Source organism: Poecile atricapillus, chromosome 16, assembly GCF_030490865.1.
Source record: "Poecile atricapillus isolate bPoeAtr1 chromosome 16, bPoeAtr1.hap1, whole genome shotgun sequence".
Lineage (NCBI taxonomy): Eukaryota > Metazoa > Chordata > Aves > Passeriformes > Paridae > Poecile > Poecile atricapillus.
The window spans coordinates 1,966,199-1,986,766 of NC_081264.1; the positions used below are offsets into that span (position 1 = coordinate 1,966,199).

General features: G+C 49.7%; 1 protein-coding gene across 10 annotated transcripts in view; it reads left to right on the forward strand.

The window, feature by feature from the left end:
* Positions 1 to 306: 306 nt before the first annotated feature.
* The window catches only part of NCOR2 (nuclear receptor corepressor 2), a 227,268-nt gene continuing 207,006 nt past the window's right edge, over positions 307 to 20,568 (forward strand). For 5 of the 10 annotated variants that reach the window (XM_058851341.1, XM_058851345.1, XM_058851346.1 and 2 more), the window contains exon 1: positions 307 to 561. The gene's annotated coding sequence lies outside the window, so the exon portion shown is untranslated. The remainder of the gene's footprint in view (positions 562 to 20,568) is intronic. The other 5 variants (XM_058851349.1, XM_058851350.1, XM_058851343.1 and 2 more) reach the window with 1 other exon arrangement.

Here is a 20,568-nt window from a genome sequence, read left to right on the forward strand (position 1 = left end):
GATGGGGACACAGCCGGTGGCGGGGATGAAGCCAGTGATGGGGATACAGCCGGTGATGGGGACACAGGCCGGTGGCGGGGACACAGCCGGTGGCGGGGATGAAGCCGGTGATGGGGATACAGGCCGTGGCAGGAACACAGCCGCTGTGCCGGTGCTGGCCCCGCGGCGGTCCCGGCGGGTCCCGCAGGGCGCGGGGCGGCGCGGGCGCACGCGGCCCCTTTAACGCGCGCGGGCGGCGCAGCCCCGCTCCGCCCCGCCCCGCCCGGCCGGCTGTGGGGCGGCCTTAGGGACCGAGCGCCCGCCCGCCGCCTCCCGCCGCGCCGGGCCGGGCAGGGCAGGGCTGGGCAGGGCTGGGCTGGGCGCTGCGGCGAGGGGCGGCCCGGCCCCACGGACTGACGGGCGGACGGACGGGCGGACGGCGCGGCTCGCAGCCCCATGGCTCTGGATTTATAAACACGGCGCAGATGGCGGGGCCGCGTCCCCGCGCACGGCGCTGCCCCGCCGGCCGCTGAAGCGGGAGTGGCGGCGGCGATGGGGGGCGGCAGCTGCCGGCGGGATTAGGTGAGTCGGGAGGGGGGAGCCCCGGGGGAGCCCCCGGTGCCGGGCGGGCCGGGCTGGGGGGGCCGCTCCGCTCCCCGCAGGTGGGGGAAAAGCGGCCGCGTTACGTAAAAATGAAAATGTGCCACGGGAGCTGCTCGCCGGGGAGAAACTTTCTCTCTTTTTTTCATTTTTTTTTTTATTTATTTTTTTCTGGTTGGTTTTGCTGGTTTTGGCCTCAAGGGAACGCGCCGCGGTTTGGGAGCGCGGGGGAGCCCCGCACTTGGCGAACTGGCGGGGACACCCCTCTGCGGGGTGGGGGCACCCAAGGGCCTTTTCTCACCCCTCCTTCCTCTTTTTTTTTTCTCGCTTTCTCTCAATCCCGCCGTGTTTCCCGGCTCTCGCCCCCCGCTCGTTGGAGCCGGTGGGTTCGCGCTGAGCGCCGGCCGGGGCGATGAGCGAGCACCCGAGAGCGGCCCCGAGCCGTGCCCGTGGCTCCGGGGGCACGGCCGGCTCCTGGGCATGGCCAGAGCTGCAGGGCTGCCTCCTCGGGCCGTCTGCTGTTCGCCGTGTAAATATTTACGGGAGGAAACTGAGCCGGTGTCTGCAGGCAACAAGTGCACGTTTTTCTGAACCCCAGCTGCGGTCTCTGGAGTGATCGCCTATTTTTTTTTTTTTTTTTTTTTTTTCTTTCTGTTGATTCTTATAATTTCCTGTTCCCTCTTCTCCCTCGGCCCTTCCTCCTGCTCTCTTGCCCTGACAATGCACAAAGAGCAGGCTGCAGTGGGTGCAGGCAGCTGCCTGCCATGTGGGCTGCTGCCAACACCACTGAAGCAGCAAAACCTGCAGGACTCGGGCTGGGGCTGCCTGGGGAGCCGGGGCCGTGTTGACCCAACAAAGCCATCCCTGCTTCCAGCGCTTTGAACCCTGTGGAAGCCCAGCATGCCTGCAGGCACTGCTGCCTGCGCTGGAGGCTGCGTCTGCTCCCTGAACTTTGTGTTTTGGGTCAGCTCAAGAATGTGCGGGAGAGGACGGTGCTGCTGGAGGTGATCTGTGCAGTGGGTGTTTCCTAACCCGTTGGTTCACAGGCATTTATGGTCTGAACTCTTTCGGTGACCTCTCTCTCAGTATTCCCATGAGGCAAAGGTTGGCGCTCTGGATGCCTGAAAACGTCAGGGTCTTGCTGAATCTGGTATTTTGAATCAGTTTGGTGGATGTCATATTGTCCCACTGGCATTCCTTGGTCGTGTGGGGTGAGAGTTTTTCCATTTCCATTTACTATGGGCTTTTTTATCAGCAAGGTTAAGTTTAAGCTTGCCGTGCACTTTACTGGTAAAAATTTGGTACTGCTACTGCTTCATAAAGGGAGCCAGTGTGACTTGGGACAGCTGGGTGAGCATTTCCCTCTCGTCTGGACGTGGTGACAAAACTCTTCAAGGGCTCTAGTGAAGTCATGTATTCCTGGATGGTTTTAATGAAATCGTACTTAATTCTCTGAGTTTTGGTGCTGACTCGTTGGGTGACTTTAGGATTTAGCTCAAGCCTCCTGTGTGCCTGGGTCTGCCAGCTCTGTGCCTTGGGTGAGGAATTCAGTGAGCAAAGCTCGCAGTGTGCCGCAGGAGAGAAGTTTTGCGCGTGACAAATATTTTAAAACTTCAGTTGAGTAAGTTTCACAGTGAGAGAGACTCTTGCAAAACGTGTTTAGTTTATTGAAAGCAAATGCACTCAAACCTCGGTTTGTTGTTGCCAAAAGGGAAAAAGTAGAAGCTATTTTTGGTGTGAGAGAGGAGATGGGGCACGCACATGTCTGGGGCAGGAAAACACTGGTACTTTGTTCTTCTGGCTTCATGTGGGTGGTGGTTTCTGTTACTTAGCTGTGTGTTTCTGCCAAATTGCAAAACATACCTGGTTCTGAAACCCCTGCGGAGGTCAGGGCTGGCTCTGCAGAGCTGCTCCTGGGCCCGTATGGGAACGCCTCCCACGTCAGCATCTCCAGCGCTGGAGGAGCGGGTGGGTGCCGCTGCCTTCACACCTTTGAGCTCCAGGGAGGTGACTGGCATTTTTTTTTTTGCGACAGGATCTGCACTGAAACCATAAACTTGTTTCATGCAAGCCACCAACCAGCTGCTGCTTGGCAATACCTTTCACTTGCTAATGGCTGTGGTTGGATTTGAACCAAGCTGCCTCCAGTGGAGGTTGTACTAATCCCTGGAGCCATCCTGCGCTAAATCCAAAGAGGGTTTGGTTCAGGCCGTGTTCACGTCTTGTAATTAGGAGGTGCAGTCTGGTAAAGGCAGTTTTGTTGTGATTGGCAGCGATGGTGTGCATGCAGCTGTGCTGATAGCTGCACGTGTTGAGAGCTCCCCGTCTCATCTCCACGGCAGCTCAGGACTGCGCTAGCTGGAATTGGGTCATAGGAGATATCTTCATCTTTTGTGACACGGCTGTGAATTATTCGTCCCCCTTGATGGCTCCCAGTGTTCCTCCCACTGCTGGTTTTGGTTTTTAGTGGCCTCTGCTGCAATATAGTCCTTTTTTGCAATCCGGTTGTCCTGGGAGAAACCTGTTTGAAACCAACTATAATTTATGTGCCGGAGATATCGTCATCTTTATGGTCCTGTGGGAGGAAGGAAAGTTCTGATCTTGTCAGTTTCTAGATGAGTGGGTACAAAAGGAGGATTAAATCAGTAACTTTTCAGAGGTGGGTTTTGGCTGGCTGATTTGAGCAGTTGTGAAGGGGAATAGGTTGGAGAGGGCCTTTGGGGTGTGGTACTCCCCATCCCTAACCCAGTGTCTTATTCTGACCAGATCACTTCACAAGTCAGAAAACTGAGGCTGGTGGGGTTATGTGAAGTTCAATGTGTCAGAGCAAGTCTGCTGGAGAGCTGCTGAAGAGTCTCTTTCTCCATGAGTGCTTTGCTTGTTCAGTGTGAGGGCTTGTTACTCCCAGTGGCAAAGTGCTGCTTCCCCCTGGGTTTTGTGCCACTGAGCAGTGGTCCCCAAATGCAGACCATGGGCTTAGCTGCAGGGGTGCACAAGGATGGAAATCCAGGCCACTGTGTTCTTCAGAGAACTGTTATTTTTGTGCAGTTGCATTTGTAGGAACCGTGGCTCGCTTTAGTCTTCGCTGAGAGTTTTCAGTGGAGAGCAGGGTCAGCTCTAATGGAGCTGGAAATGAGGTATAGCAGCACCCGGTCGCCTCTCTGATTAGTGACTGAGGCTTTTGCAGCTGCTTAAGGATTTGGGCATTGTGAGGTCATGGATTCTCATCTTGGCTGCTGTGGCACAGGCTCCTGCACAGCTTTGAGGGGCCCTTGCTGTGTATCGACATAGGAAAGCAGTGGAGAATTGCTATTTATGGCTGGGCTTGTGCTGGCACACAGGTGTTGAGGTCTCTAATTTGCCCTGTAATGTCAAGGGATAGATCTTCACATTGCAGTAGAAAATGGAAATGTGTATCATTTAATGAGCACGACCAGAGCAGAGATGCTTCCCAAAAAGAAAATTGAAGAGGGAGCTGGAGCTCCAGAACAGAGGGCATGAAAATGCCTGTAAAAGCTTGGTCAGAGTGAGGGATGGATCTGCCAGGAAGGGAAGGAGGACAGAAGAGCAGAAGGAAATGAGTGATTTGTCAGTTTTGGGAAGTGATCCCTGACCCGAGCATGAGGCAGCGGCGGGACTATACTGGGAATTGAGAAATCTGGGTTGCACCCCCAGTCCTGCTGCCCACCCTACTTGTCACTTCCCTTCTCGAGGCTGCCAGTTCTCCGTTCCTGCCAACCTGCCTTTGGCAGCTGGAGCCTCTCTGGGGCGTGGACTGTTCCTCACTGAAGGCGAGCAGGAGGGGATGTTTCTGGGGAGCAGACAGTGCTCACACTGTAGCAGCTCCCCTGCCACCATCGCTGTGTGAAGCTGATAAACGTGACCTGGCTGAGGTTGGGCCGGAGAGAAGAGGCACTGATTGCTGCAGATCCCAGTCTGGCTTGGAGAGGCCCGGAGAGGAGCCCTGCCTGCAGGGGAGAGGTGACTGGCACTGGAGGAAAAGCAGTAAAGATGGAGGGAGGTGGCCTTGACTGTGATTGTTACCCAGTGCCAGGGCTGGAGGGGATCTGGGGCACGGCGAGGGGACAGGGAGAGCACGGCAGTGGTTATGTGCCTGCTGGGTGCATGCAGGATGCTGATAATGGTTAGTGCTCCCTGTAAAGCTGCGGGGCACTGAGCAAACATTAATGAATGTAAAGGATAGCAGCTCTGTCTAGTTACAGAGAAGGGAAGTTACTCCAAATTAACTTTATGATCCGTGAAACTGAAGGTTATTTAAAAAAATAATAATAATGGAAATGCTGAAGTTTTTCAGAGTCGCTGAGTACGCTGCTTGTTGTTTAATGCCTTCCATTTTTTCACTCCCAGTCTGTGTTTTTGGCTCAGGAACAAATTACAAGCAATATCAGCTTACGCTTGGATTTGAACCCGCATTGCTCTTAGTCAGCTGAAATATTTCCCCTTATCGCCGCTCCCATAATGTTTATTTTAGACCGGATAGCATCATGGCTTTTCTGCTCGCTGTAGGGAAGAAGCCAGTCTTTGAAATAGCCCAGCACCTTGGAAAGAAATGATCTCAAAGCCAGTTTGGTTGCTGAATGAGGTACAGCTTAATTTTCCACCAAGAGGTTTATGCAAGGCTGTATCCCAGAACGTTTTGCGGCATTAAAAACCCGGGAGGTGGCAGATGGATGAATTGCTGACAGATTTAAAATCGTACGACAAACATAAAGCATTCAGACGTGAGGCCAAGGCAGGAGGAAGGTTGCAAGGAGAAATGGAGGCAGAAAGGTCGAATAAGTTATTCTGGGCAGGAGAAGATGTGCAAGCAAAGGCAGGGTTCAGCCTGTGAGGGGAAGGCTTTCGAGAGGAGGGATGTGTCCAGGAATGTGTTCCCATCACAGTGCAGGGAACCCTTCGTGTCCTGCACCGCTGGTGAGAGGAGGATGATGAGGAGGAAGGGGACCAAGCTGAGCGCTGGCAGCAGTGATGAGGCCGGCAGTGGGGTTGCTCTGGGAGGAGACAATGTGGTGGGGTCCAAGTAGTTTCCTCCTGTGGGCAGTGATCTGAGGGAGAGTTCCAGAGGCCAGGGATGGTGTGGGTATTGTCTCTGGAGGCTGCAGGCCTGGCTGTGGCTCTGTGGGTGGGTGGTGCGTGTGTCAGGGAGGGAGGCAGAGCCAGCAGGATTTCCTCTCTGCAGCTCTGGCTCCTGGGTTAATAACTAACCAAGCAGTCTAGGTTTATCCTTTCATTGTGGAAGAGAATTATTTACATAATACCACTCCACATAATCTTTATTTAGCATTGTTTCCCTGGTGTAATGCTGGACAGAGTGGCGGTGCCTAGAAATGCAGTTTCGGCCCAAACGTGTGGGAAGTTAACTCTTCCAGTTGGGTGTGCTTCTCTCTGCCTGCTCAGGGAACTGGCTGTAAACTGGATAAATGCTTCAGTGGTGTGACCATTTATCATGTGGATTTTGGGACTTCTACGTCTTCTAAACTCTCTTTTCTGCAGGTTCTGGCTGGTGCTCTGTGCTGGTACCTGAATGTTGTGTACCAGCTGCCTGAGCAGCACAGTTTGGGTTTGTCCTGTGCATGTTAGGGCAGGAGAGTGGTTTGCAGTGTGCTCTTCCTTGTCTCTGTGTTGAAGAAGGCAGAAGGAAAGAAATGTGTCAGCCTGTGGGTGGAGGATGACAGGATTTGGGAAGGTTCCTGGTGCAGATCATCCCATCGTCTGTGATCAGTCCCTGAGGACTTGCTGTCTCCCAGGTGGGCAGGTTTCATCCTCCTCAGGGAGTGTTTAATTGCAAGGTCTGGAGGCTTAGGTGGTTGTGTAAAGAACTGGGGCCTGATTATTGCAACACGGCGTGGTGAAGGACAGAGCCCTGTGCTTGGCTATCAGTGGGATGTGGTGGGAGAATTGAATTGAATCGATCAGCAGGATGACAGGCAGAGTCAAGCTTTCTGAAAATCTGTCTGTGCCTCCAGCCGTGCAGTGCTGGCTGGAGAGGGTGGAGGGTGTCTTTTCCTGTAGACTGTGGGATGTGTGGGCTTCTAACAAGCTGTGGTGAACAATGGAAAGTTTGCTTTCTTCTGAAAATAGTTTAAAACCTTATAAAATTACTCCAGCGGCTAAATTTTTATAAGACCAGATCTCAGCTGCATGGTACTCACAAATAGCTCAGTCTTTGGCCTCTGCAAACTTCTCTAACCCATACCTGCAGTGCTGCAGAAGCCCTGGTGAGTGTGATTTATCAGTGGCAGCACCTGGCTCTTGGAGCAGAAATTCTGTGGAAGTGTTTACTGCCGAGGCAGCGTGATCTGCTTGGTCTGATGTTGCAAGGAGCTGGTTTTGGAAAGCTGTGAGTCCCCAGTGATTTACACTGCATTACCTGATGGTGCACGCAGAGTCTGGGCTGGATATTGGCTCGTGAAGGGCTCTGGTGTCAGCCGTGCCGGAGGGTGTGCGGATCCTGTGGCAGTTTGGTGATCTGGACATCACTCACTCAAGCCTGAAACTTGCTGGAGCAAAGGGAACTTGTTAAAAAACCCTCTTTGAAGCAGTTACACCTGGCAGGGAGAGTTTGCATTGGATCAGTGCTGGGATGTGATTGTGGTGTTCCTGATCCACTGCTTGAAGCCCTAAAGCTTTGTGTCCTGCCTCCTCAAGCCCATGCTCTTACCATCACACAATTTGTGACATGGTGTGGTGTGTAAATCCTGGGTGTGTATCAGAGCAGTGGTACCTGGTACCAGAACTGCTCAGGAAGTTTCTCCATTGGTTTGGTAGAGGTGTTTTTACAACATCTGATCCTTAAATAACTACATCCTGTCTTTGGTGTAAGAGCTTCTTGCGTTTAGCAAAGGCTATGACTCTTTCCTATTGGAAAAACTTCCTTGATCAAATCCTTGCTTTTTTGTGGGTACCACATCATATAATTCCATTAGTAAACTTTTCAAGCTCCATCTTGAAAGCAGTTACAGCTTCTCTTTTTTTTCTTGTGTTTTTTTCCCCTTTGCTGCAGAGTTTCAAGCTCATGCCAGAGTGTCAGCTTCATTTCTAGGTCACCGGTCTGCCCTTTCATTTCCCCCTCACGCTCAAGTTGGCCGGCTTGTTTTGATTTGGTAATATGTGAGGTGGTGTCCACAGACAAAACCAGGCAGGCCAGTGAAATTCATGTTTCCCTGCAGCCTTGTTCCTGTTGTGTGTGTGAATAATAATTTCCAAATGCTAGACCAGAGGTGATTAAAAACTGTCAAAGAAATAAAATGCAGCAAAGTCTGCGTTACAGGAAATCTGTGTGTTCAGTGTTTTGGGAAAACTCTCTGAACTGGCAGTGGAAAAAAGCCTTCAGAATTCTTACTTAGGGCTTTCTAGTCTTAAATGTCGGTTCTTCTGGAGGTGCTGATGGGGCAGCCTGAGCAAAGCCAGGCTCTGCAGGAGGTTGGTGGATGCTGTCTGGGGGGGACCTGGAGTCAGTAGCTCCCTTTGTGCGCTGCTCTGCGGAGCTGTTTGGGATCCAGAGCTACATTTGAGATATTTTTTGTCTGCTGTGGGCACAGGAATCTGGGCAGCCAGCTCAGCAACAGCCTTGTGGCTGGCACTGGGTGAGGGGGAAAAAGGCTCCTCTACAGCCTGAGTGGATGCTTGAGTCCAAGTGAAGAGCTGAAAATCTGAGGAGCAGCACACGGTGTCTGTTGCTTGCTCTGAGTGAGTACGAGTGCTTGTTTTCTACTGAGCTGCAAGGCAATGGGTATTCAGAGGTTTTTATGCAACTTCGGTGTTGGGACCGTGAAGCAGTTGTCATGTCATCAGTTAAGATGTGTTGAGCATCCTTATTTTTGGAGCAAATGATCCTGCTGACAGCATGTATAGGAGGTGTCAGCCAGCCCTTTTTTTTTCCTCTTCCTCTCTATTTTTTCCTCCATTTGTAGGTTTTAGATTTGGCTTTACTTTCTGACAGGGTTGCTGCTAAAAAATTGTTGGGGTGGGTTGTTTTTTTTTTTTATTTTTTCTTTCTTGTTGTTTTTTGATGTCTACGTGTCTTGAGATGCCATGATTAGAGATGCACATAAAGAGCTGCTGTGGTTTTGGTCCAGAGCACAGCCAGCTGCCAGCAGCGTTCCTGAGGGCTGTGTGGTGTTGGAGTGAGAAACACTGCAGGGTTTTGGGTTTTCTCCAGCATTATGAAACAGAAGTAAAGAGAAAAGTCAGCATGTACCTTAAGGGTTGTGTTTTTATTTTAACTCTCTCACTGTGGGGAGAGCTGAGGTTTGCATCTTCTCCACTGAGACTGGTGCTCGTGAAATCCATCGCACTTCTGTGAATGTCCTTAAACTCTGCCAACAGCAGAGAAGGCTGAGAAATGGGGAATTTGCTTTGCCCTGAGGTGGAGGAGTAGTGCTGCAGAGGCAGACACAAGCACCCTAGCTGCTCCTGTTCCCCTGCCAAAGGCGGGGTGAGTTTTGCTCTGCTTCAATGAGACAAGAGCTTTAAGCTCCATCTGCATCTTATTTTTTTTTTCTGCATTTTCTTCGGTTGTGCTTTTTAAACGTCTGTGGCGTTCTTCTCAGCAGGAGGTTTGTCCCCACACAATGTATTATTGTGTTTGCCTCGCTCTAGTTCCTCGTTCCATGCGGAAACACCTTGAACCTTTGGCTGAGTTGGAAGGTGGGTGCAGAGTCAGGCCCATGGGGCTGTTCCAGGCACAACGAGTCCATGCACGACTGCTCAGCCTTGGCTTAGCCGGGTGCTGCTCCAGGCACTGAATGTGTTCGGCTAACACAGGCACTCTGCACATACTTATTTTTGTTTTAGAGGCTGATCCCTAGGCTAAGAAGGCTGTAGCCAGAAATAAGTGAGTGTTCACACTTGCCTTTATGAACTTCTTGAGTATTTTGCCAATTAAATCTTGGGTGACTGAGGCTAAGATACCTATTGTAAAGGACACAGCAAGGAACGCTGCTATCCCTGCTTTTCTTCACTCATTCCAGTCCATGCAAAACTTGATAAAGGTGCCTGTGCTGTCTTGGCTATTTGCAGTTTGCTTTAGGAAGCCTCTTAACCAGCAGTAAAAAAAAGGTTTAAATAAATAAAACCCTTGCAGCCTGGCCAAGTCACAATTTGCTGTGTGTTGAGGGGGCAGAACAATTGGTTACAGAAGCAAATGGTCTCCACATTCTGTGCTCCTGTCACCTGGCCATCTCCCAGTCTTCTGCTAAATGTAACAGAGAAATCTGTATCAAATAACTATTTAAGGCATGTGCAGAGAAGGGGGGAGGGAGCTAAGAGCTGAACATTAACCTAGTGAGAAAGGTGGAGCTCAATTGTAACTCTTGGTGGGGTTGGGGCTGTGAAACAAGGGTGATTCCTCCTCCCCTTTGGAAATACAGTTTAAGCTGTATTTCTGAAATCGGGGCCCTTTGGCTGTAGTGCTGGTTGAAGGAGTTTGCTGAATGAATATCTTCACCAAGCAGTCGTGGTTTGGAAGTCAGCACGGCTTTGTTGAAAGTATGGGTGACACAGGGACTGAAACCAGGGAAGAGTTTACACAACCTGGTTGTGTTTCAAGCCTTTCTTTTGCAGGACTAAATTTCACAGGACTGAAATTCCCTTCTAAGGGGGAGATATTCCCCTCAGACTCGTGCACAGACTTGTTTGCAGCCGTGTCACGCGTCTCTCTCGAGCATGGGACACACAGGTTTGGTGACAGGTGATACAGACCCTCAGGTCTTGGTTCTCTTGGTGTTCCTGCAGCTGTTTCAGCTCAGAGTCGAGCTCAGGCAGTGTTGTAGCACTTCAGTCATTTCTTCCATGGTCTGGGCAGGTCTGTGAGCTGGAAATGAAGTGCTGGGTTCGGAGTGTGACTGGGAACCTCCTGGGAGCCAGGGTTTTTCACATTGTTGCTGCTTTGTGCTGGCTGCCTGCTGCAGCACCTTTGTTCTTGGAGTGTTGCTGGTGCACCAGGGGAGACTCAAGTGCTCTGTGCTTTTGTACCCCGGCCCTGCATACTCAGGGGGAATGGGTGAAGAGCAAAGTTGGGCAGAAGCCATCCTCTGTGCTGGGTGGCAGCTTCTGCAGGCATCAGTCCAGGCTCAGTGAGGCACCTGATGAGCAGAGAGTGAGAGGAGGGTCCTTTTCTCAAGGGAGTTAAAAACCGCCCTGCCACAGGAGCCTTGCTGAATTACAAATTGCTTTTCCTCTCCCACTCTTTTCTAAATCTGCTGCTGTGCCTGAAGTTGCAGTAGATTTTACTCGTGTGTGCTAGTGCATGGGTGAGTGTTTGCTGCAGAGTAGTTGTAAGCAACTGAGTGTTGATCATAATGTAACTAAAGCCACTTAAAATGTTTGTTTGTTTGTAATATACTGTGGTCTCTTTCCAGGCTCTGCAATTGACAGACAAGCTTCAGCTGTATTTGGCATGGTGTTTGGAGAGATGGACAGCTTTCTGTCACTTCTTTGACAGATAGGCTTTGAATTTTTAAGAGAAAACAGCAGCTTTTTGATTTTTTTTTTCCTCCCCACTCAAAACCAGCCAGGTGGAGGGGTAGCTCTCACATGCGTTCTGTTTATTTTTACATCTTGATGTGTCATTAACCTGGTTGAGCTCCGGTGCTATTTTTAGCAGCCTTATGGTGTATGGACAAGGTTTGTGAGCAGCCCAGCCCAGGGTGTTGGCACAGAGCCCAGGGTGGCAGGTTCCTTCCTTCCTCCTTGCCTGGCCAGGGGGCCTGGAGAGGCTGGATGAGCTCCTCGTCCCCAGTCCCACACAAGGAAATCTGTGTAAAGCATTACTCTTCAGTTCCTGTGGCCATGGCAACCGACTTGGATACATCAAACTTGACTAATTAACCTAATGGAGGGAGAGTCGTTTCCAGGCTGAGTCTTTCCCCTCGGATTTCAGAGCCGAACTTGTGTTGTCTGATCTGCCAGCAGCCTCCACAGCCAGCGCAGACTTTTTCAGAGTGGTTTCTTTAACAGGTTTCTTGCTTTTTTATTAATTTGAACTGGGGAGGATGGCTCAAATCTGTCTGATGTCTCAGGTGAGTCTCCTGCTCTACGTTCCCCTCTCTTGGTAATCTCTCGGATTCCCATGAAAAGAAGGTCCCAAACACAGAGGGGGGAAAAAGCTTGCTCTGATTTCTTCCTTGGACTGGGTGAGGTGAGAGTAGACACTTTCCTGCATCTCTCCTGTTTCTGTACTGCAGAATCTCTGCCACCCTGACTTCCTGTTTAAAAATCTCTGAAATCCTCAGGCTTGAAACAAAACAGCACATCCTGGATATGTCTGTGCACATCTTCAGGTTCCCTCATCTTAACGTACTAGTTCAAGCCATTGCTGCTTTGCACTGTTTCTCCTGGGTTTAATTATTATTTCAGTGATTGGAGCTGCAGACTGCAGCAGGGACTTAAGAGTTCAGCCTCAATTAAAAACCACCCTGTGCCAGGCAGATAGCGGCAGGCAGCTCTGCTATTCTCAAGTGTCTCCAGCAGTCCATCGAAACACCATGTGATCGGCTCAGTTGAGAAATCTGAGTAGGCAGAAAGCAGTTTCTGGGATAAACCTTGTGAGTGCTTCTCAAAATAGCCTGAAAGCAAGGTTTTGCTTTCTGCAGCCAGTCTTGGTACTTGAGCCTGGTCAGAATTTTTCGTGGATTACTAAATGTTGCGAAGGTCTGATCTTCAAAAACCATAAGATCCTTTTTCTTTTTTTTTTTTTTTTTTCTCTTCTCCTTTTTGATGCTGCTTCTGGTATGTCTAAACTTAGAGGATTTGCATTTTCATGTCTTTTTAGCCTTAATTGTAAGTACTGGGACCTTCCTTACTTGCGGTTCCAGCTTTTTCTATTTTTCAGCAAAGCCGATGACCTCGTGTTTGACCCTTGGAAACCTCTTGGGTAGCCCAGCAAACAAATGTGGTGTGAGAAGAGCACATGATAGTAGCCTGAGCTATTACACTGGTCAGTCATTGACCAGGACTCTTGTTTTTTTTGCCTTTGAAGATGTGTTTAATCATTGGCATTGCAGCCCCTGCTGTGCCGGGCACCTGGAGGGGTTTGCTGGCCGCTCCCCGTGATGTCCGGGGTGATGAGGGAGGTGGCAGGGGGGCTTTAGAGAGCCCAGTGCTGTAATCAGGTTTTACTGGGGAGGAGATTGTCATTGATATCCCTGGGATTTGGCATCTATATAAATACACAAGCCAAGCTGTGTTTAAGAGTGTAGGTTCATGTCAGTTCATTTGTCTGGGAATGGGGCCGGGAGCATCTCGCGACCGTGGTCCTTCCGTGTGATTTCTATTCCCAGTATAACCCACAATCTGATGAGGTGGGGCTTGCTCAGGGTAAATCCCTGTAAGTGCTGGTGCAGCTGGAAGTGACTGCTTCAGATGTGGCTGATTTCAGGACCAGTTGAGAGATGGGGATAAAACCTGAGTGGCTGAAAGTGATGGGGACTGTTTCCCATGGGCCAGGGTGCTGCATGAATGACTGAAAGCTTGTGAAGCAGCTCTGAGATCTCAGAGCTGGGAGTTGTTTTTCCACCCTTATTTACTGTAATACCTCTGGGTGACACGAAGCGTTCAGGAGATGCTGCTAAACTGAATTCTACAGCTGAATTCACACTGGTGAAATGAGAATTGCTTCTTTTTGTTGGGGAAAAAATAAATCTGCTTTTATCACATCCTTGTTATCCTTACAGCTTGTGGCTTGGAAAATGAGAGAAAATTGATAGTGAGGGCTGAGTGACATGTGGAGACAGGTAAGATCCTGGCTTTCTGTGGGCCTCATTTCGTGAACTTTCTTGTCCTTTATGCGTTTGCTGATGTGTCAGTGGAACTGAATTTCATTGGCAAAAATGTGGTTTGAGTGGATATCTTAGCTTAACTCTCGATTGCCTGCCTAGGGGTGATTTTAAGCGAGGCTTCCTGCAGGATCCCTGCTCTTGCTGTGTTTTTGGCTGTTGCTCCCCTCTCCCAGACTGGCTGTCTGCACGAGGGGCTTCTCTGCAGAGTGCAGCCTGTGTTCTGTGCTCCCGTACTGTGCAGAAGCCATGAAAAATGTTGTTCAGATGACAGTGATTTGGGGTAGCTCTAGAAAATAATTTTCTGCTGGTGGATAGTACCAAACTATTTCCTTTCACCCACTCCCTCCCTTCCCCAAAACAAAAGGAGAGATGAAAGGATTCATTAGGAATTATTCACTCAGCTCTGCCGCCTGTCTGAGATCTGGCTGTCTGCGTTCATCCCCCAGCTCAGGGAAGGTCAGAGGGCATCTCCCTGGGGAGGATTTGCTGTTGACTGAATTGCACTCTGTCATTATCCTGCTGGATAACGAATGCAGTGGCCTCATTGGCACTGGCTTCAGAAAAAGCACGGTCATCTGCATGTGGCCTTGAGGCGAGAGGCGAAAACTTAAGGAGAGCAGTGTGGAAAACCTCATCTTGTGGGAAAGATACAGGACAGACCCAGGCAGTTTGGCACAGTGGTTTACTTGCTGCGTGATGATGGGCAGGTCTGTGGCTGCTCTGGACCTCTGCATTATCTTATTGGAGGTGGGGGAACATGGCAAGAGGGTTTAAAGGACAAAATTCCGTCTGATGAGGTGACACCAGTTAAAGCTGCTCTTGTTTCTTCAGTAGAAAATGTGGCATGCTTGCGACACAGTTTGAGATATTCTAATGAGATTTAAACAATTTTTTTCCCTCTTTGTTTTGTTTTCAAATAGGTTTCCTGAAAGAAAAACATACAAATCCCCCTGAGCTAATTGGTGTGTGATTTGAATTCAGCTGCTACCTTGGAAGAGCTTTTCCAGCAGCTGATCTGAAAACAGCCTTTCCCACAATATTGTGGGTTGTCAGTCAGTGCTTAAGGATCTTGAAGTTGCTGGTGGGAAGGAGAGAGATGTGTTTTGTTTGATATGCTGCATCTTTTAGTTTGAGTGTCATAAAATACTGAGAGATGTGTGAAAGACCCTAATGGAGAGAAGCTATCAGGGGGATAAAAGTCATGGTAGCTGGAAATGTGTAAGAAACAGTTGTGGGCGCCAGGGCCCGTTGGGCTGGCTGAGGAAGCAGATAGACCTAAAGAAAATTTGCATTTTAAGCATCAATTTCAGATGTTACCCACTGCCTGGTGCCTTGATCTTCTGGCAACCAGTGGCTTAGAAGGGTTTAATGCTGTGCCCTTGCAGCTGCACGTCGCTGAACTGCGCTGGGGGTGGCAGATGCAGCCCTGTGAAGTCAAGTATTAAGCTTCAAATGTTTGCCTTCATTGCCTTGAGGCCAAGTCAGTTCCCTGGAAGATGCTGTGATAAAATTGCTGGCCCAGGTAATTTGTGTCCTGATGATGAGCAGCAGAGAGGAGGGCAAGAGTTTGTGTGCCTGCTTATTGCTGTCATCTGTCTTGCAATGAGATATTTATGAAATGGCCTTTTGTGTTGCAGTGCGGGGTGTGTGAGTGCATATTTAAGTGGTTAGTAAATATAGTCAGTTGCTAGATTGGATCAAATCATCCTCTTAACAAATATAGACAGTGATGTTTCTCATCTGGGTGTTTTGACAGTAAAGTACAGGAGGAGGTGGTCTTAGTGAGTTTAACATCTTGTACTTGAAGCAGGGCAGTAATTGCTTAAAATCACTGTAATTCTGCTGCCAGCAGTAAAGGATATAAAATTATCCTGTACTGTAATAAACATACAAAAAATAAATAATAAACATAAAAAAAAAATACAGCTGCCTGGAAAAGTCTTGTTGCTCTAATCCAGGACAAAGTGTGTGTGACTGGGAATCAGTTTAATTTCTTCTGGGGTCTCACCCTCTGGATTCCTATTGCTGCAAGAAATCCTCCTTGGAAGGCAATCATCTCCAGGCTGGTGCTCAGCTGAGTGATGCATGACCAAGTAGTAGCTTGTAGCATTTATGAACTAGGGCAGAAGTAGATCCCTTATTCAGACAGAGCTGTATAAGCCTCCAGTGCTCTATGCTAGGCCCCAAATTTGCCTACGTTATAAATAAGTCTGTGGCTGTGTGCTTGTGTGTTTCTTTTTTTAAGCTGAAGGCAACCCCTTAAGCTCTTTTCTGCAGGTCTGTTCAAGCTGGGGCATGGGGAATTCCTAAGAGGATTATCATGGTTTACTTGATACAGAACTTGAACTTGAGCAATGGCTTATCTTATCAGCGATAAAAGACATGGAAATGAAGTTTACGTAACCAAAGAGGCCTTGAACTGTGGCTTTTTTTTTTTTTTTCCCTCTTCTGGAAACTGGAATGACAGATCTCCCAAGTTCTCTGCTCACAACTGCAGCGTTTGTTATCTGGTGTGTACTGTCTGCTTACCACTGGCATTTATTTCCAGTGCTGTGTTTGGAGCTGTCCTCTGAAAAAAAGAAAAGGGGTTGAGGTAGAGGTTCAGCAAGAGGAGTGGTGGGCATTTTCTGCTTTTGCAGGAAAGCTTGGTGTCCTTGCTGGAGGGACTGGTGCCACATGGCTTGGTTGCAAGCCCCTGTGTTACACTGAGCTCAGCAGGTGATTTGAAGAGCAGTAGAGAGCAGATCCACTTCACCAGTGGGCTGTGAGCACAGGGCTGAAAAGGCTCAGAGGTTGTGAGTAAACCTCACCCTGAGAACCAGAAAACACCTGGGAATAGATGAAGATGATGAGATGTCTGTTCCCACTGAAAAAAGTAAATGAGTGGGGAGGGCCAGGATAATCTCTCTGGTGGCAGCTAGAAAATGAGTGCAGACAAATGTGTAGTGCTGCACTCTGGCTGTGCTGATGGATCCCTCTGGCACAGCGTGGATGCAGTGCCCAGCCCTCTGCAAGGGTGAGGGAGGCAGTGTAGTGTCCCAGCTGCTGCTGCTGGAGAAGGAGAGTGGCCTGAGCATCACAGCCCTGATGTGGCCCAGCTCTGATCCCGCTGTGTGGTTTGTTCTGGGCTGAGCAGCTGCATGTGGGGCAGGACAGGCTGTGCCACCTGCTCACCTGCCCGGGGCTGGCTCCTCATCATCCTCTGCCACCTCCCCTCTGCAGGGTCACACACAGCGCTCAGCGAGCAGCTCTGTCACCGGGCATCAGGAAGAAGAGGGGAGCCTTTCCACCCTGCCACCTTCCAGTGGGTTTGCCTGTCCTGGTGTCCTACACCTGCTTTGTCTGTGCTGTGTGGGAGGAATTTTATTTTTTGAGCTCTTGCTGTCACAGATTGTGACAATGCCACAGAGGTCTGGGCCGCGCCGTGCTTCCCACAGAAGGACTCAGCAGACAGTCGAAGGCTGGCAAGCTGACAGCACTTATTAGAGGTAACCTTCAGGAAATGCCACACACAGCCCTCGCTGAGCTTTCTGGCTCCAGGCGCATACAGTATTTACACCACGCTTCTTGAGTTTCCCTGCAGGCTCTCAGCTCGCAGCTGCCTTTCTGTACTCTGCCACCTGCCCTGTGTCCTCATGCTCCAGTGCCTGGGGTGGGTTCTGGCTGCTGGGCTCCTCTGGAAGCAGCCCACCCTGCTGGGGGGCTGGGGATGTGACCTGGGGCACCAGCTCTTCCTCTGTCCTTTGGCCTCCTAAAAGGTGCTTGTCATAATCCAGTTCTGGAGCCTGGGGTAAAGCCAGCAGCAAGTTTGCACACTTGTGTGTGTGCAGGGAATGAGCTGTTAAAAAGCACAGCACTTGCACAGCAGCTCTTTGTTAAAATGCAAGAGAATTACACGGGATCAGCTCTTTTGACTGAGCAGGTGACTTGCTTGAGTGGCTGTGTGTGGAGTTAAAAGCCAAACCCAAAGCACTAAGGTTTGAAACATTTTTCTCAGGTTGTCTTGATGGTGTTTTTTCATCCTACGTGGGGTGGGAGGAAGGAAATGTGATACTATCTGGTTCTAGTAAATGACACATACTAGAACAATACTTTGTGGTGCCAGAGCCTGGACTGGGTAGGTGTGGGGAGGCAGTGTTGTACACCCCATTGGGACATTTGCCCCAAAAACAGGTCAGGTATTTTCTCAGCTTCCTGGCTGAGAGTTTGGGGAATGTGTATCTGAAGGGTGGGCTTACATGATGTGCTCAAGCCTCGCCTTGCTCTGCTCCCCCCAGAGTCGGTAGCTCATGGATCTTCTACAGACCAAGAAGTGACTTTTTTCCAGCAGCAGGTGGCTGGAGTTTGATCCACCCACTCTCATCCTGCTGCTTATGGTGTGCACAAGTTGTTTGATGCTCTTCTCCCTTCAGTGAGCTGTGATCCTTCACGAGTGGATCTGCTGTATGGAAAGCAGAAGGCTGCTGTCCTGCTGGATGTTACCCTGTTTGGGGAGATGGGAACTCCCTGGTGCTTTGCCCTGGTGGAGTTGTCCTCTGGGATACTCCAAAGCCTGTTTTGGCACATGCTGCTATCTTGTGAGAACTGTCAGAGGGAAACCCGTGGAGTGGCATTAAAATCCCACTTTATTATTGTTAATTTCCCATAATACTCGGGCTTGGAGCTTGGCCTTGCTCGGTGGGGAAGAGCAGGGCAGACTGCCTCAAGCTGAGGTCCCTTGGCTGTGTCAGCTCTGAATCCTCTGCTCCTCTGGTGTGGATTTAATTTCCACGGTGCTGCAAATGCTTCCCCAGTGCCCAGCTATCAATTGAAAAGCAGTGGGGGGGTCTGCAGGGGGGTGGTGATGGTGGGGAATGACTTGTGGTCTCCATGGCAACCTAGAGACGATAAATGGATCAATGTGCTGTTCTGCACCATCTGAAACTCCAGCGGCACTGGCTAAATCTGGGGGCTGCCTTTGCCTGCCAGCTCCTGCTGTGGGGTCATTAGTGTGAGACGGCTCAGCACGAAATCCTTCCCATCAGCGTGCCTCCAGCATCTTGCTGGCTTTGCCACAGAGTATTCGGGGTTTGTGCTGGAAACCCACGCTTGGCTCACACCTGGCACTCTTGGGGGTTTGGGTGTTCAGAGCTGCACCGCTGCCTTGGGCTTAGGTGCTGTCATGGGCAACTGGCCAAGCATCCAAGTCCCTGGGTTTGGAAAGGGTAAAGACAAATGGCTGGCTTCCCTTCCAGCACTTTTTAAAACCTCCAGCTCTTTCTGCACAAGCACAGGGAGATTTATGTTTGGTTTTGTTTTTTTTTTTTCTGTGAGTTAAAGGCTCGGAATCCTGGATTAGGTTTGTGTTGGGGTGGTGGGTAAGGACAGCTGCCTTTGTTCTCACTTCTGCTTCTGATGGTGTGGATAAACAGAAAATCTGTCTCTGGAGCTGCTCCAGTGTTTCCAATGCCCACATTTACCTACAAAAGTATATATTGATCTTCCCCCACTAGATTTCATAAAAGCTTGCCTTGGTCTGAAGTTTCCAATCCACTGCTTTTTAAACAAGAGTCTTTCCAGTGCTGAGGTCTTTTATGTGCTCTGGAGTCATACCTGGCTTAGGTTCAACCAGAGACTCCCCAGTCCTCAGCCAGCACCAGGGACTGGTGTGACTGGAGCAGTGGAAGGCAGTGGCTGTGTGCTGCTGGCTGGCTCAGCAGCACTTCTCCAGCCCATGTTTGTCTGGCTGTGTGAAGGGATAATCCCAGGTGTCTCCAGTGCTTTGAGTGCTGCAAATCTAGGGGACCACTTTGTTTCATTGTTGGAGGTTGGCTGTGGCAGCTGAGCTCAGGATCTGAGGTGCTGCTCTCACATCTGGGGGCATCGATGCTTTTCCCTTGCAGTAGGAGGAAAACTGTTGCCTTCTATTTTGCAAAGGGGCCTGGAGAGATGAGTTGCCAGAGGCTGCACCTGAGGCTTGTGATGAAGCTGGGAGTACCTCACAGAGTTCTTGAGCTTGAGTTTTCTGCCCAGACTTACATCTGAGATAAATACTGGTGTCTCTAGTGCTCTTCACACCTTGATTTCCAAGTCTCTTTTGGGATGATTGGAGGGACTTTGATTCCTTGGCCAAGCCTGTTTGGGCAGAGATATGGGTGCATTTCACTTTTAATTTGTGGTGTTATGTTTGTAGTTTTGTTAATGCAGACAGGGAGAGCTGCTGTCTGCAGTGGGGTGGAAAATCCCCAAAGTATGCTCTGAAACCACTTTCTGTTGTGGTTCTGTCCATCCATCTCTGCCTGTAGCCCCTGGCATATCCTGCAAGCTGCTGGTGGGGCAGCTGCCTGTCACAGGTCCAGAGGCCCCTTTTGGACATCACTGTTGCTGTTTATAAAGGCTCAATTGTGGGATAGTCTGTCCAAATGATCTGAGCTCGTAATTCTGTGCGGTGTGGTGCTGAAATGTCCAAGAAATCTGCCATCTCTGTTGCCTTGTGAATAATTTATGGATCTCTTGCCTCCAAGCTCATAAAAATCGATAACTCTTCGTGGATTTTTTTTTATTTTTTTCCCCAGCAGCAGCTTGGTTAAACTCTCTCATTCTTTTGAGCTGCTGATATTGAAAGGCTGTGGCTTGTTCGCTTACCCTGAGCCTTGTTTTCTTTTTCACAGCAAAATTGATCCGGGCTTTTCCACAGAGCTGTCTGTCGCTGTTCTTCACCAGGATATTTGGCTCAGGTTACTGAAGGAGACAACCTCCCTGCACCTTTTCCATGGGCTATTGCAAGTGTTTGGGCTGTTAAAACTCCTGCTCTGGGGCAAAGCTGCAGGACTTGGAGAGGTCAAAGTGTTTGAGCCCTGGCTAAGAAGAGGTTTCAGCAGCTGCTGGGAGTAACTGGCAGCTCCAGGCCAGTTCCTGCCAGTAGAACTTGCAGCCCCCTTAGCCCAATAATTCAGATATGGATATGTTAATTTATTCCTCTAATTTCTAGGCCTGTCTCTGAACACTGAAGTGCTCTGATGATCTTTGCTCCCTGTCAGGCTTGGAAACAGAGCCTGAAGTGTACCAGTAACAGCTGTGCCCTCTGTGTTGGGTTATTATCCTTTCAGAATTTAATAACGTGACACCCCGTTTTACTGGATAGCTTGTCCTTCCCTCTAGGAACAGATCGATAACAGACTTGTATCTGCTATTTGGATGTAATTGCTAG